General features: G+C 40.9%; 1 protein-coding gene across 1 annotated transcript in view; it reads left to right on the forward strand.

Annotated features, from left to right (window-relative positions):
* Nucleotides 1-13,636, forward strand: part of LOC145406772 (protein O-mannosyl-transferase TMTC1-like) — a 328,915-nt gene that overhangs the window by 19,274 nt on the left and 296,005 nt on the right. The window lies entirely within an intron of this gene.

Consider the following 13,636-nt stretch of genomic DNA (forward strand, 5'->3'; position numbering starts at 1 on the left):
ATCTTCCTTGGCGATTTATTCTTCATATTACACCTCACCATTCTCTTGCATATTAGGCTGCTTAGGCAAACTATGGCAGTTATAAAATGACATTAATATCATATAATGGAGTACTATCGTGTAATAAACAAAACACATAGCTAAGGAAGAAATCTTGCAAGCTCTCCCATGCCAACGAGATGCGACAGTGAGGCATTTGACCACCATGACGCTTCTGTGTGTGTGTGTGTGTGTGTGTGTGTGTGTGTGTGTGTGTGTGTGTGTGTGTGTGTGTGTGTGTGTGTGTGTGTGTGTGTGTGTGTGTGTGTGTGTGTGTGTGTGTGTGTGTGTGTGTGTGTGTGTGTGTGTGTGTGTGTGTGTGTGTGTGTGTGTAGTGATGAGAGGGAGGAGAAAGAGAAATTGATGACTGTGGCCATCGTCTCTGCCATTTCTTATCACGGCAGACAGGACTGTGCCACTTCCGGAGGCCTGCATCGATACACCATCCACCACCCCAGCAAATACGTCTACCATGTTACCCTAGACGCTAGTGGGAAGTACTGATAGGATGATGATGATGATGATGATGATGATGATGATGATATCCCATGCTGCAGTGGGAAACAGGATTGAAACGATGATGATGATGATGATGATGATGATGATGTTATCCCAAGTTTTAGTGAGAAACAAAGTTGTGATGACGATGATGATTAGTTGACATCCTATCTTTTAATGGGAAACAGAGTTATGATGATAATTTCTCTCCACGTCTCGAGACTCTGTCTATAACGCATTTTAACTAGACAAGAATCTCATTTTCTTCGTAACTATATCAGTCACACCAGTGTAAATATAAACTGCTACACACACACACACACACACACACACACACACACCGCTCGCTGGTGCAGTGGTAACGTTCTCGCTTGCCAACTGGTGGACGGGAGTTCGCGCCTCGCTCAGGTTGCGAAAAGTTTCACTGACGAAGTGGGTGGTTACTGTCCCCCTTGAGCAAGGGGACGGGTGTGTGCGTGTGTGAAGGTCACAGCCTTGCCCCTAGATCGGATAATATGAGCTCTCAGCTCCCTTCCGGGAGGGTAAAACCTGACGATCATGACCATCAAGTGATCCTGACTGACCCGGTGAATTACACACACACACACACACACACACACACCATCAACAAAAATACGCCATTGCTCCATTTCCACAGGTTCTCTTAATACTGCGCTTTAGCTACACTGAATACTATCCCAATCCTAGAAAGTTAGACGTTTACTTTCCCACATCAAAAGCAAATAAATGCCAGTAAATTCTAAAAGGGAAGAAAGGAAGGCGAGCAGGCAATTCGTCAGTGTTACCTCGCTCTTCCACGGCCGTTGTAATCTGTTAACCTTAAAATAGTGGTGTCTGTGGGTAGCTGATACCGAAGGGCCAGATACAGCATTTTTTCTCAACCTGACTATTTACGGTATTTACTGCTGCGTTTATAGTTGTGCTGCCCACCCCTTGCCAGGCGTGTGCAAGCCGTCCACAGGAATACATACTGTACGTGGGTTCAATATGAGAAGTGACGAGCTAACGAAAATGGTAATACTGCTAATGATGATGATGATAAGGATAGTAGTAGTTGTAGCAGTTGCAGTAATAATAATAATATAATAATAATAATAATAATAATATTATTATTATTATTATTATTATTATCATTATTATTATTATTATCATTATTATTATTATTATCATTATTATTATTATGATTATTAGTATCCAAATAATAATAATAATAATAATAATAATAACTAGAATTCGGAAATTGCTGAAGCAATATTCAAAGAACTCTACATTCCAGATGATAATAAGAAAACCCTCTTAGGATTCTGAAAATACGTTTGTTATCACTGTAGACATAATTATTAAGGAACTTTTGTTATGACTCAACAGTTTTTACGGATTTTGACCTGTGACCTTGAGATCAAGGTCAAGGTCAATCATACAATGTACAATATGTTAACCCATGACCCACTACATTTCCACCGAGATTGGTCAAAGTCGGCCAATTACTTCCCAATTTAGCACTTTTAGGCATGAGGCGGCCATTCTGATTTTCCTCAGTATCGCAAAAAGTATTTTATAGATCTCAGTATCAACACGCAGGTGCACTAGTATATGCTGACGACTACATACTGGAACATTTGCAAAGCAATCGATTCAGTAGTTTTTGCTGCAACTGAGAACAAAAAATTGAAAATAAAAATTGACGGCGCTGTTGCTAGGAAAAAAAATGTCAAAAGAATCCTGCAATCAAGAGACATCACTCCTGCAAGTTTCAAGTCTTTATCTCGAGCGGTCTTCGAATACCAGCCTTCTAGATCTTAAAAAAAGAAAGAAAGAAAGAAAGAAAGAAAAGAAATAATATCTGCTGTAACAATAAGAACTCCACATTCTGTGGAGTTCTTAATAATAATAACCGCAAGTACAGCAACAACAGCACTATTGCTACTTCCACTAATACTGCTACTACTACTACTACTACTACTACTACACTGCTACTACTACTACTACTACTGCTACTACTACTACTACTACTCATATTAATAATACTAATACTAATACTAATGCTAATAATAACAACAACAACAATAATAATAATAATAATAATAATAATAATAATAATAATAATAATAATAATAATAAAAGTCCTGTAGTGTCTTACCTTTGGGGCAAGATCATTAAGAGTGGCCTCACTATTAATGATGAAAAGACTACGAACCTGAGAACCGAAGATATTATATCGCATCCTCGAGGCCACAATTACATAGGATATGGTATCTCTAAAGGAAGACCACTTATATATAACAATCTCAAGAAAGCAATTACGAAGTAGCCAGAGGGACGAAATGGCACGAAGTGGTTGGAAGGGCAGGGTTACAAAAATTAATCGCAACCTCTTCAGTCCGCGTCTTATTTACTAGCCGCAATAGCGAAGCTGGTATTCTTTTCAGCTTGTGTGTGTGTGTGTGTGTGTGTGTGTGTGTGTGTGTGTGTGTGTGTGTGTGTGTGTGTGTGTGTTAGCATGATAACCTCGCAACCGCTCAAAATATCATCACAAAATACTACGCGCCTGTAGCAGGGAAAAAACTGGTGAAAGTAGGTCAAGGTCTGTCTGTCTGCTACCACGATAACTTCACAACCGTTCAAGATACCATCACAAAATTTTACAGGTGTTCAGTAGGGATGAAAATCTCCTAAGAGTTTTGTTTTCAGTTTATGTCTGTCTGTGTGTCTGTTAGCACAATAACTTCGCAACCGATCGAGATATTTTCACAAAATTTCACGGGTGTGTAGAAAGGATAAAAATCTCTTACGAGTTCGAAATTGGTGAAAGTTAGTCAAGGTCTGTGTGTCTGTTACCACGATAACTTCGCAAGTGCTTAACATATCATCACAAAATTTTACAGGTGTGTAAGAAAGATGAAAATCTACGAGTTCGATATTGATGAAAGTAGGTCAAGGTCAAGGTCATAATCCGACCCGCGCTAGATATGTATCGGCTCGCAGCTGGTGTGATTCTCCCCTGGGAGGGGGCTCTAGTTTATGTCTTTATTTTTGCTACCATTAGCCGATTGTATTTAGCTCTGAGAAAACCTTTCGAACTGGAGGGGTTAGATACCGCCATCACTTACCCCCTTCTGTACTAAGTTGCTTGTGTAAGTTGAATAAAATATTCTGGTGGTAGAGAGTACAAGATAATAATGCTTTCCTCTGGGTGGCAGGGTTAACAAGAGTGGAATTATGTAAAATAACCTGAGGAGCCAGATGACGTGCGCCACGTGAGGTACGAGGGATCCATATACAAGATTACAAGCAAGCCCGCAGGTGCCTTTCTTCCTCTGGCGATGACGCAAGATTTGACATCCGAGTGCAAGCCTCACTTTCTGACCGGCGTTTGTTTAATGGTCTCGACTGAGAACCAGAGACAATGGTGACGTCTAGGGAGCGATGACGGGCGGAGGTGATGCCGAGGAGGAGGAGAAGGAGAACGTAGATGAGGAGAAACGGACATGGTACTGTCATTTCACTGCAGATTTGTGAAGAGGTGTCCAAGGGTTAGGAATGTTTTGGAATGCTGGCGGATGAGTGAAAGGGAAAAATGGTGAAGACCGTCAGCTGAATAGCTGAATTTCCCTGCACTAGTCAGGTGAAGCTGGAGGAGCAAGAGAGGGTGTTGCCTGTTCGTTCCAGCTCCACCGTTTCCCGTCCGTCCTGCCCGCATGTTCTAGATTACTCCATGGTGGGAATGAAAAAATTACCACTACCAGGGGCCTATTCATTCCGACTTTTATTCTGGGGTTCTGGGATGCGGTGTCAATATTTGAAGAGAATATATATAAAACCCTCTCAGAGAAAGAGTTCTCCTAAAAGCGAGAAAAAATGCCTTGCTGTAATAAAAACCGAATATAAAATGAATGAACCTCTTCGGTCTGAGAAAGTTATTTAACTTCTTTTCTAATGCCACCAGACGACTCGAGTCTTCCTGGAAGAGACTTTCGGAACAAGTGGCGTTACATTTAGCCTCCATTTTTTCTTCCATTTTGAGAGGTATTTCTCAATCTGGATAAAATTATATGGAGGTTGGAGGCAGTAAGAACAAATAAAACTAAAACATGGTCGTAGTTAACCAAGCGATGAAGTGCGTCTCTGTGTGTCTGCCCCATCACACTCGAGCGCACCGCCCTGGCCGATGTAACTTGATTTACTTGAGCCGGCCCAGTCCCCCCATCTCGTTATCACAATACTGTACTTGCCCGCCACCACCTGCCTTGCCTTACTAGAGAAATGGAGAACCTGCAGTTAACTTTATTAACCGTTACAGGCGTCATTTTCGTTGTATTCCATGGCAGTGACGTCGTTATTATTTTTCTTACTGCATTCAGAGTTTTATTGAATACTTCTGTAGCTGGAGGGATTCGATACTCTTTCATTAACCCATTTCACTTCTAGAGATTCCTCCCTAAGCTAAATATAATCGTCTGGTGGTCAACTAATTCGTGAAGTATGAGTCCTTGGATTAATGGGGTTCAAGGACCTGAAATTCACACCTCACACTAACAGAGGTCTATATTAAACCAAGTAAAATCGTCTGAGGGTAGGAAAAAAAAAATCGTCGCCTGACATTAGCAGAAATAAAATCTTTGGGCGACAGCAAGTAAAAACAGCTCGGAGGTTGCAGGAAAATAATCGCGTGGCAGTATCACGAATTTAAAAAAAAATATGAGCTGTCATCATTCCAACAAGATTAAAGGCGTTTCTATCCCTTTCATATACAAGAGATCTCCACTGACCAAAAGAAAATCGCCAGAGACAAGCAACAACAGAATGAAAAGGTGGTCGTCGTACTAGAGGGATTAAGCATTTGTCAGAGAAGGCTACGAGGCTGCTTGCAAAATCTTCGCGTACAGTGAGGGAAAGTGTGGCACGTTCTTGTCATATTTCGTGCCAGATGGAGTCAGTTGTTGTTCTGCAGGCTCTAAAATATGTAACTCTCTCTCTCTCTCTCTCTCTCTCTCTCTCTCGTGTTGAATGAATTTAGTTGTTGCTCTGGAGGCTCGAAAATATGTCGACAACATGTAATTTCTCTCTCTCTCTCTCTCTGCCTGAGAGGCCGAGGATATTTACCGATGGGAAACACACTTCCTACCACTCTGGATAAGCTTCTCATCAGTAATATGGTTTCTAAAATCCAACGTTATCATCTTAGGAGGGTCGTGGGTGAGTGAGAATGGCATCATCTAGTTTTAAACGCAAGACGCATATGTAAGTACGAGTAGTTTTGCTTCAGTCCCCAGTTTTCACTCTTGATCTTCATCTTCCATCATTCCTGGCTGAATACTGATTTGCAAAACCAGATTAACACTGAAATACGATGCCAGTCACGGAAAAGTTATGCAGAGCCATGATAGTGTCTGTTTCTGCCACTGACCTGTGTGATACACGCTGAAGAAAAGGACAAAAATCTTGGCCAAGTTATCGCGAACCACTATAGTGCGATTTATTTGGTAAATTTGGTGGCAAAGAAGCAAAGCATAGAAAGAAGAGGAGATATTATGAGATATGGCAGTCAGTTTTATCTGTGCTGCAAGTGATGATGTGTTAGTCAGCAACATCTTATTCCTGAGTTTCAAAATTATTTTTTTGCGTGCAAGAAAGAAGGGACTAAAAGCAAGATGCCCGCGAAACTGTTCACTCCAAGGATACAAAAGAAAAGAGACCCAAATACAAGATCCTTTCATTTCGATATTTCTGGACACATTGCGTTTAAAAGAGTGGAGGTTACAGGAAGAAGGAAATACAGACAGAAGACGACACTTCCAGAGCTGACAATTCACATTCAGGTTCTCTTTATAACAATGACGTATGAACTCTTTTCGGTCTCAAGAATCTGGCTTACTGAAGGATGAAAATTAACATCAATCACAGGCCATGAATACAGACCACGACAACACTCTTGCTCTACCACTACCCTTCTAAATCAATCTTTCTACTCGGGAACAAAACTATTGACCGGGGACGCATCTTGGATTGTTGTAGGAGGTGTTTGCACTAGGTAAACATACTCGACCCCAATGAGAGAGAGAGAGAGAGAGAATGTGTGTGTGTGTGTGTGTGTGTGTGTGTGTGTGTGTGTGTGTGTGTGTGTGTGTGTGTGTGTGTGTGTGTGTGTGTGTGTGTGTGTGTGTGTGTGTGTGTGTTCGTGTGTGTGTGTGTGTGTGTGTGTGTGTGTAGGGGAGTGGAATCGAGGGGGTTGGGGGAGGCAGCAGCAAAGGAACACCATAAGTATGTAGGTGACCCGTAAGATATACCTCGAGTATATTTCAGTATTTGAACTTGTATATGGGAAGGAATATTTATGGCTATTTCTTGTTTTCCTAGAAGAAGAAGAATGAGGAGGAGTCGAAAGAGGTGGGCTGGGGGTAGGGGGTCCGTCTCCAGGCAACCAGAGAGAGCCCTGGATTTGTCCCTGGTGACCATGGTATATGAGCCTAATCCCAGTGTGAATGTACCTGGGCAAGACAGTCACGTAAACAGGAGATTGTTGCCGTCATCTCCACTTTATATTCACGCGCACAAGACGCATCGCCTTAACCCCCTGGCGGATGGGATTTCTTTCGGGTGGACCAAGCCGTCTCGTACCGACAATATAGCTGTGTTGGATTTCTCTCAGCTGAATAAAACCGCAATGCTTTAGCTTAAATCGCATACAATATTTCTCCGGATATATGATTCCTTAAGAATATCTTTGTGCCTGATAAGTAGGCTACACTGTTTTGAGGTTTCCGTCAAAACAATTTTCTGGGATACAGTATAATAATAAAAATAATAATAATAATAATAATAATAATAATAAATAATAATAATAATAATAATAATAATAACAGCAGTAGTTATTATAACAATATAATAATAATAATAATAATAATAATAATAATATTAATAATAATAAATAATAATAATAATACTACTACTACTAATAATAATAATAAAAGTAAATACCGTTAATTGCAATACAGAGCAAAATTCATACATTCCACCTAAAGAGTCTGTCTGAAGAGTTTTTAAAAATACTGTCACAGCAGAGATTAGATTAATATAAGTAGTGTTAAAATCAAGATAATATATAACCATTTCAAGAGCATGAGTCAAAATGCTTCACCAGAAAATGTTTAAATAGCCTCTGACAAACGCTTTAGTTATGGCCGTACCTGGACTGAACGTCGTGATTCACAGGTGATAATACAACGTTAAACAAGTGATATATGGCGCCATTGTCAGAGGAATTTCAAGTAGGCCTACCTATTACGCGTTCTAACCTCTTCACTGCAACGATGGACTACTTAATTTTGCTACCTACAGAGGCCTTGTAGTTAGACTAGAAGAGCGTTTTTATATTGGACGAATTTACGTAGCTTTTTATGATCCTGTGCAGTAAGTGAGGACTTTTCGCAACATCTAGAAGTGTCAGCAATAAACTAAAATAGATGTCTCCGTATTCAAAATTTTAAAGTTACTAAGTCAAAGCAGTACATTTATCTAGTTATGTAAAGTTGCAGTGTATAGGATCTTAGTCAGGCTCGTGTAGTTCAGTCTCCATAACTACTGTATATTCAACCAGTCTATTTTTGAAGTATTTATCGTTTATTTTTCAATTGTTGCCTACGAGGTGCCACGCTGAATATAGTTTGCGTGATTTCTTTTTCAACCCCTTCAGTATCATGATTTTTTGTTGCAACTGTCAGACGATTTTCAACAGTTAAGGGAAACATCTCAGAGTGAAGGAGCTGTGAAGGGAAAATGCTTAGTTTAATATAATGGGTAGAACTAATGATTAAAATACCTCTTTCACTTTTAGATATTCTTCGTAAATTAAACAGAATCGCATTATGGTGACACGAACGTATAATGAATGACGTCATTGTTGTGAAGGAGCTAATGGAGATTGTTTCTACCCCTTTCACTGGCAGAGATCCATTCTAAATTAAATAATATTGTCTGGTGATGGCAAGAGGAAATCTAATGGCATCGTCGTAATGTTAATGGGTTTTCTCTGTGTATGTAACACACACACACACACACACACACACACACACACACACACACACACACACACACACACACACACACACACACGTAATTCCGAGATTACATTTACGTAATCACCACACCACCATTGGAGTTGGTAATGGGAAGAGGTTGGATTCGAAACGCAATTAACCCGTAATGATTATATTATTTTGTCCTCTTAATTACTTAGCAACAAATTATCAAATGCACGCACAGGTCTCGCCTTCTAAGCCGTAAAGTAATGACGCTTTACTCCTCTTACTATAACTTGAGCTAAAGATGCCACCTTTCCATCTTGAATACAAATTAGTAGTAACAGATTGTCACTTGACTGTGCTGGCAGTCACGAAGAAGTGCGATGGAATGAAGGTAGGGCTGCAACATTGTCTTGTTCTGTCATTAAGTTTTGTGAAATAAGCTGCAAAAAGACGAAAATCCACGCTATGTTACAGTGCAAGTTGCCGGTGACTCTATTACGTGGTCGAGAATGTAGTCTGAAACTCCTCTCACTGCAACGACATGCTATTGCTTCTAGTCTTGCTACCTCAGGACGACTTTACTCAGTTCAGGAAAGATCTGATGACATGGACCGGCAGGATTTAGCCATTTATTACCCAGTTCAATTCCTCTTGTCATTCCGAAGTTAAATAAAACTGTCTGGCGGTTGGAGAAATAAACTAAAAATAGAAAAATTTCCATGGCAATGCTGAATGGTCTTCACGGAACTGTAATACACTGACATACTTTGGTGCAAACTGCCATGATGATTAAGACAGTAATAAAGGATCCTAAAATTTGTGTCGGTCTCTGATAAAACCTTTGAACCAGCAAAACCCTTTACATGGGGTATATAATCGCCAAAATTTAAAAAGTTATCTGGAGATGTCTGCCCAAGGAAAAACTGTACCAGTCTGAAGGGAACTGTTGAAGAAATAAAAAAAATGGCACTATATTTAAAGATGTTCGGCGAAAGAAAGGACAATGTTGTCAGCTCCCTCAAGGGAATGCAAGATCGTCTTCAAAGAGTTATAGTACACTGGGTCACTGACATGCTTCTATGCAAACTGCCATTATGATTAACGAACACAGAAAAACATGGGATCTCAAAAGTTGCATGGTCTCACTCATTCACTCACTTTAAAATACTAAGAAATAAATAAATAAATAAAAAGAGTACCTGAGGATATTTGCCCAACGAATTATTGTCAGTTTTGAAGGGAGCTGGTGAAGATATAAAGGCATGATGCCTAGCTGGAAAACTGTTCAAAAGAAAGAAGAAAGAAACTAAGGAAATACAGTAGCTCTCCACACGTTGGTGTGAGGACCTAATTCTAAAAAAATAAAAAAAAAGAGGAAATATACTAGGTCTCCACACCATGGTGTGGAGGCCCCCAAATACATCATAGTGGAGATGTTCATCCCTTTGCAGCTATGGTCTTTATTCACACCAACAGTAGAGGATTTTCTGCGGCAGAGAGAAATCTTATCTGCTTTAGTGTCACAAAATGTATCGGTTAACTTTTTTGCTACTATGGACGCACTGGGTATTCTAATTTGCCTAACACTCCATTAGTTGCACGAGAAGGTAGTCTGATTAAGCCCTTCCCTGCTATGGATGTACTCGAATGCCTTTTTTAAAGCTAACAATAGAAGATTTTGATCAACCGAGAGAAATTCTGCCAGTTTGAGGATTAAACATTTAATTTACACTGGCACTGGAGGATTTTGTTCAGATCAGAGATATTCTACCGATCAGAGGGCCTGAGACTATCACGGTTAACACTGCGCAGCTATAGACGCAGTCGGGTAATATATTCAGCCTAACGTTAGAGGATTTTGCTGCAGCTTCCTAGTGACTCCATTAGCTGGGTGAGAAGATAATCTCATCAAACCCTGCTCTGCTATGGATGTACTTAGGTCTTATTATTCAGGCCAACACGAGACGGTTTTGTTCAGCGGAAGACGTCCCATTAGCCAAAGGATTAGGTCTTTGCTACGATTTCTGTCTGCTGGGCAAAATCGTCTGATTTTAGTCTCAGTATAATACCAAAGTGCACTAACCTCTGCAGAAAAGTTAAAAATTATCTCGATTAAACTTTGTTGCTGGGGTGGAAGGACTGAGATATTTTATTCAGACTAGTATTAAATTAACTGAATCAGCTAAGAGACATTCTACTAGTCAAGTTATAAACTATCTACATTAATCTTTTCCCTGCTATGAACTAACACCCCACAGTAGTGAATATCGTGTTTGTGGGACTAGATGGATGCGAGAATGAGATAATTCCGCTGGCACTAAATGATAACTTGGTACCTAAAAAATGGGTCAACGTGCATGTCGCTTTATATTAATTTCAAGTACTGTGCTAAAAGTACTAAGAGTATTATTTTCACGAACATCGAATTGAGGCCTGTATATTACAATACGTTATGTTCCAAAATGCTAGGTGGGGTATGGGTCGCATTTTTTTTTTTTTTTTTTTTTTTTTTTAGGAGCATACAGTATGTAACATGGTGGTCAACTTCCACCCGCCTGACATGGCCGCAGGCTCTATTATGCAAGCTGAAGCCGTGTGTTACGCGTCCTGAAGGGCAACGATCCGTAGGGCGAAGGAACACCGCCTTCTGTCCCTGGAGAAGAGACTCACAGAGACCCATCCCCACCCAGACCTATACACAAGGGTACAGAACTGATGGCTTTGAGGTGAACGGTGAGGGAAGCATGTAAAATTGTGTTGTGCTGGAGTGACAGTGTTGGACGGAGAGCCTGTGCCGAATATATTCATCTGGGACCTCGACATGGAAGAACATATGCAAGGACATACTACTGCACCCGGTAAAATGTTCACCCCTGCGTCGAATCCAAGTCAGGGCTATATACTCGTACTGTACTACGTTCATATTTCTCTTTGCGGAGATTTTCGTCCCTTTGTAGCTAATTATCCGTAGCTCAGTGGCAGAATAAGAAAAATTATGACACTATATTCGTTCCAAAACACTTCCCCGTGACTAGCACCATATTCCAGTGTTACTCTCTGTCCAGCATTCAAGACGGAGAGAGCAATTTAGAGCCTAGATTTAGTAAGCAGAGCATAGTAGGTAAACATGACACACCAAAACACCAGAGAATCAAGTACCTGGGATTAACAAGTGGACTAAAAGGGATTTAGAAATATTACGTAGATTTAAACAATGATTAGGGAATTATAAGTCCGGGTAGTTTTAGATCTTGCCTAATCCGAAGCATTAATCCGGCACCCTTGTTAAAACTTCAGTGAGCTTACTTCACCCCTCTCTCTCTCTCTCTCTCTCTCTCCTTCTCTCTATCTGTCTATCTGTCTGCTTATCTGCCTATCCATTCATCCATTTATCTATCTACCTTTCTACCTGCCTATCTATCTATCAGTCTGTCAGTCTATCTGTATGTGTATCTGTCTATCCATTCATCCATTCAGCCATCTCTCTCTCTCTCTCTCTCTCTCTCTCTCTGCCTATCTGTCTATCCATTCATCCATTTATCTATATATCTATCTTTCTACCAGCCTCTATATCTATCACTCTGTCAAACTATCTGTAAGTCTATCTATCTTTCCATTCATCCATCCAGACATCTCTCTCTCTCTCTCTCTCTCTCTCTCTCTCTCTCTCTCTCTCTCTCTCTCTCTCTCTCTCTCTCTCTCTCTCTCTCGGCATAAATTAAAGATCCGGGTGCGATTTATCCTTCTTAGTCAAGTGGGGGAGGTGAAGAATGGAGGAGTTGGATAAGTGACGGAGGGACGGATGGAGGATAAGGAGAGGAGGAATTGGATAAGAAGTGGAGGAGTTGGATAAGGAATGGAGGGATAAGGAGTGAAAGGATAAGGAGTGGAGGAGTTGGATAAGAAGTGGAGGAGATGGATAAAGAGTGGAGGAGTTGGATAAGGAGTGGAGGAGATGGATAAAGAGTGGAGGAGATGGATAAAGAGTGGACGAGTTGGATAAGGAGTGGATGAGTTGGATAAGGAGTGGGTGAATGATTAGGAGTGGATGAGTCAGATAAGGAGTGAAGGAATTGGATAAGGAGCGGAGGAGCTGGATAAGGAGTGGATGAGTTGGATAAGGAGTGGATGAGTTGGATAAGAAGTGGATGAGTTGGATAAGGAGTGGATGAGTTGGATAAGGAGTGAATGAGTTGGATAAGGAGTGAATGAGTTGGATAAGAAGTGGATGAGTTGGATAAGAAGTGGATGAGTTGGATAAGGAGTGGAGGAGTTGGATAAGGAATGAAGGAGGTGGCTAAGGAGTGGAGCGGCTAAGGAGTGGAGGAGTTGGAGAAAGAGTGAAGGAGTGGGTGGAGAGGTTCGATCAGAAGTGGAGGGATTGGACAAGGAGTGATGAGGCTGGATATGGAGCTGAGAAGTTAGAAAAGTGGTGGAGGAGTTGGACTTGAAGTGGAAGAGATCCACAGAATGGAAAAGTAGGATGTAAGAGTGAAATAGGATTGATAAAGATGTACAGCTGAATGATGAGTGAGAATGGGACAGTAAAAGAGTGGATAAGGAGTGGAAGGGCTGAATGATGAGAGAAAAAAGAGAAACGATGGGTTGGATTAAGAGTGCAAGAATAGGAAGAGAAGTTGTTATTGTCGCTGCATTGCCTCGTTCTACCTGCCCGGGCAGATCCGTTGACCACAGGAAAGCAACTGCTTCTGTGGGCCATCCCACAGGTACAGTGCAGCACATATACCGTGTTGAGAACCAATATCACCTTATTGTACAGTTGGATAAGGGTCCTTCCCCAAGGCGAGGTGCAGGGGAATATGGAATGGTTTGGCTCCCTGGTGGACGCCGCAGTTGCTTCGCTTCATCCAGGGTATACAGTGCCAGCACTTCTAGGATCCTCGTCTGCACAAGAATGAGCAGTTGAAGGAAAAAAAATTAAAGAGTTGGTTAAAAACTGGAATACTAAGATGAGAAATGGAGGGGGAGAACAGAAGTGTTGGATCAGGAATGGAAGTGTGACATTACGAGTGATGGAGGATAATTTAAAGGGC

The sequence above is a fragment of the Coenobita brevimanus genome, chromosome 71 (genome assembly GCF_032717465.1).
Source record: "Coenobita brevimanus isolate Jiangsu-jjx chromosome 71, ASM3271746v2, whole genome shotgun sequence".
In the NCBI taxonomy this organism is placed as follows: domain Eukaryota; kingdom Metazoa; phylum Arthropoda; class Malacostraca; order Decapoda; family Coenobitidae; genus Coenobita; species Coenobita brevimanus.